Genomic DNA, 3,730 nt, shown 5'->3' on the forward strand with positions numbered 1-3,730 from the left:
TCTCAGTTTCCCTCCTCAGCTCAGTATTTCTCGTTTGAGATTCTCAGCATAACAGGGATTTATCCGCCACTCTCCTGGGACAAATGTCGGTATTAAATATAGTGAACAACCATTTTCCTTTAGGGATTTTATACAAAAATTTAATGTATTTTTTAAAATAAATCAAACACACACTTAATTAGTGGGAAAATGCAACACTTCCATGTAAAATGAAAGCAAATACACAGAATATCTTGCAACAAGATAGACTCCATTTTTGTGCTAATGCAGTGATTTATATTTGCATTACAGGAGGTTGACCTCATCAATAAAGACAGGAAAGCCTTTTAAGACTTTCAGCTCTAAGTGCAAAACCAAAATATTATACTTAATTTTCATTTACGAGGGCACTCATTGTGAACTGAAGAATTAAGGGCACACCATTACCTCTCAATCATGAGACAGGTCCCAGAAACAGGGAGGCACACGTCTGCTGTCCACACTGCCAACATTTACAGTACATTCTGCACCATCACCGTGACTACAGGCAGGTGAAATGGGGTGATGCTAGTCTGGATGTCAGAGAGTTTCTAGCCTAATGATACCATTGTTTAGACACCATGCTAAAGAAGTGTATTGAGTTTTCTGTTCAGTCAGAGTCAGGATTGTGCAAACAGCCTGTAGTAAAAATGAAGGACTCTCCTCCAGTGAGGAGGGGTGGCTGTGCGGCAGATGGGGGGCTGGGGGTGGGACGACTCTGTGGCACCGGGGGGGGGGGGGGGGGGGGGCAGCTCTGCGGTGATGTGGGGGGAGCAGCAGAAGAAGTACTTTGCACTGATGTCCAACTACCCTTCCATGCCTGTAATGAACCTGCCCAATTAAAAACAGCGGTAGTGATGTCTACATGTGGGGTGAGCTTTTCAGGGACAGCCAGTGAGGAACAAGCCTTTTGTTTTTTACTAAAGCAAAGCAAAGACACTGATGAAATTAATATAACGTGGAATTTCTGAGCAATCTGTCCTCATTGGGTCCAAGCCGGATGGGACAGAAGAGGAGTATCATTTCACCTTTTGTCAGCATTTCCCAATGTAACTATTGCAATTCATTAATTTTTTTCAGCCCTATTTAAAAAATTGACTTTCCATACCCAAATGTTGCCTAAAAGAGCACTGCAATCTGAGGAGGTAAAGCAGGATACCCACAATGCTTTCGGGAATAGAGTGAAGGAAGGTGTCGCATGCATGCAGCTGCACACCTTTGTAAATCCCCCAGGGCCCCCCGGCTGTTTTGCTTTTAATAGACCATCTGCTACATCTGACAGCAGTGCGGGATTCTGCCAGGCAACAAGGCAGAGGCTTCTGTGGACCCATTTTCACTTTTCAAGGTGCCACATCCGAAGGAATGAGATGTAGGAGCTCTTATCTTCCGAGAATTGTTTAAGAAAGAGCTAACTCTCTATGCATGCCTATATACATACATGCATAAAAACACACACACATATATATTACCTTACAGAGGCAGAGCCACACAACATCCACCAAAAGATTTTATATATCATTTCAGTGTTACTTTGAGGTGCAAAGTGACTTTCATTTTATACACATATAATGTTCATAAATATGAATTTAGTTACATTACAGGCATTTAACCTGAATGTGATTCCTATTATCCATTCATAGCATGGTGTGAGATAGGTGCTTTGTTGGGATTTAATTGTTAGTTTTCTAAAAAAAAATAAATAATTGTGAGACTCGTATAAAATCCATCACATTATGCAGCAATAACACAAAGAGTTTCAGTGCATGTTTCTCACAGAATTTTTTCCCCCTTCTAAACGTGCTGTTGCTAAGAGACCAGCGGTCTTTCACATTTTCCCTGACACACTCCAACAGAGTGGCAGGCCCAGTGTTTGCAGTGTGGCCATCTGATTAAGGTGAAGAACACAACACGGAGTACAATGCAAGGCACAATTCACAAAACCATGGCATATGGACAGCACGTCCAGTGATGCAGGAAATATTACTGCCTTCATGCTGTCTAGCCTGTTGAAATTCAGCCGAGAGCTCGCTCTCTCTCTCTCTCTCTCTCTCTATATATATATATACACTGAACAAAAATATAAACGCAACACTTTTGTTTTTGCTCCCATTTTTCATGAGATGGACTTAAAGATCTACAATTCATTCCAGATACACAATATTACCATTTCTCTCAAACATTTCTCACAAATCAGTCTAAATGTGTGATAGTGAGCACTTCTGCTTTGCTGAGATAATCCATCCCACCTCACAGGTGTGCCACATCAAGATGCTGATCTGACATCATGGGTAGTGCACAGGTGTACCTTATACTGCCCACAATAAAAGGCCACCCTGGAATGTGCAGTTTTGTCTCACAGCAAAATGCCACAGATGCCACAAGCATTGAGGGAGCGTGCAATTGGCATGCGGACAGCAGGAATGTCAACCAGATCTGTTGCTCGTGCATTGAATGTTCATTTCTCAACCATAAGCCGTCTCCAAAGGCGTTTCAGAGAATATGGCAGTACATCCAACCGGCCTCACAACCGCAGACCACGTGTAACCACACCAGCCCAGGACCTCCACATCCAGCAGGTTCACCTCCAAGATCGTCTGAGACCAGCCACTCAGACAGATAATGCACGGCCCCATGTTGCAAGGATCTGTACACAGTTCTTGGAAGCTGAAAATGTCCCAGTTCTTGCATGGCCAGCATACTCACCGGACATGTCACCCGTTGAGCATGTTTGGGATGTGCTTGACCGGCGTATACGACAGCGTGTACCAGTTCCCACTAATATCCAACAACTTCGCACAGCCATTGAAGAGGAGTGGACCAACATTCCACAGGCCACAATTGACAATCTGATAAACTCTATGCGAAGAAGATGTGTTGCATTGCATGAGGCAAATGGTGGTCACACCAGATACTGACCGGTTCTGAGTCCCCAGACCCCCAATAAAGCAAAAAACTGCACATTCCAGGGTGGCCTTTTATTGTGGGCAGTATAAGGTACACCTGTGCACTACCCATGATGTCAGATCAGCATCTTGATGTGGCACACCTGTGAGGTGGGATGGATTATCTCAGCAAAGCAGAAGTGCTCACTATCACACATTTAGACTGATTTGTGAGAAATGTTTGAGAGAAATGGTAATATTGTGTATCTGGAATGAATTGTAGGTCTTTAAGTCCATCTCATGAAAAATGGGAGCAGAAACAAGAGTGTTGCGTTTATATTTTTGTTCAGTATATATATATATATATATATATATATATATATGTGTGTGTGTGTGTGTGTGTGTATAATATACATATTATACACATGTCTGTGTATAATATAATATATATATATATATATATATTTTTTTTTTTAATATATATATATTAAAAAACTGCAATTTTCTATATATATATATATATATATATATATATATATATATATATATTGAAAATTGCAGTCTGGCTCTTCCCTGTTTCTCATTAATAAAGGATTTCTTCCTTGCTGTCGCTTGATGTCATCTTCCAATTCATGAGAAACTGTCGGAAGAGTTAATGCTCATCTCTGGCACTTCCGCCCTTTACCTGACTGATATATGGTCATTCCTGGTGTTTCCTGCTTCATCTTATTCTTGTGTACTGCTGTCTTAGACATTTTGAACCTGAAAGCAATCTGCTACTCAGCATAGCCTTCTGCAAGCAGAACCATGACTAAACCAGGATTTAAAAA

Source organism: Brienomyrus brachyistius, chromosome 13, assembly GCF_023856365.1.
Source record: "Brienomyrus brachyistius isolate T26 chromosome 13, BBRACH_0.4, whole genome shotgun sequence".
Classification (NCBI taxonomy): Eukaryota; Metazoa; Chordata; class Actinopteri; order Osteoglossiformes; family Mormyridae; genus Brienomyrus; species Brienomyrus brachyistius.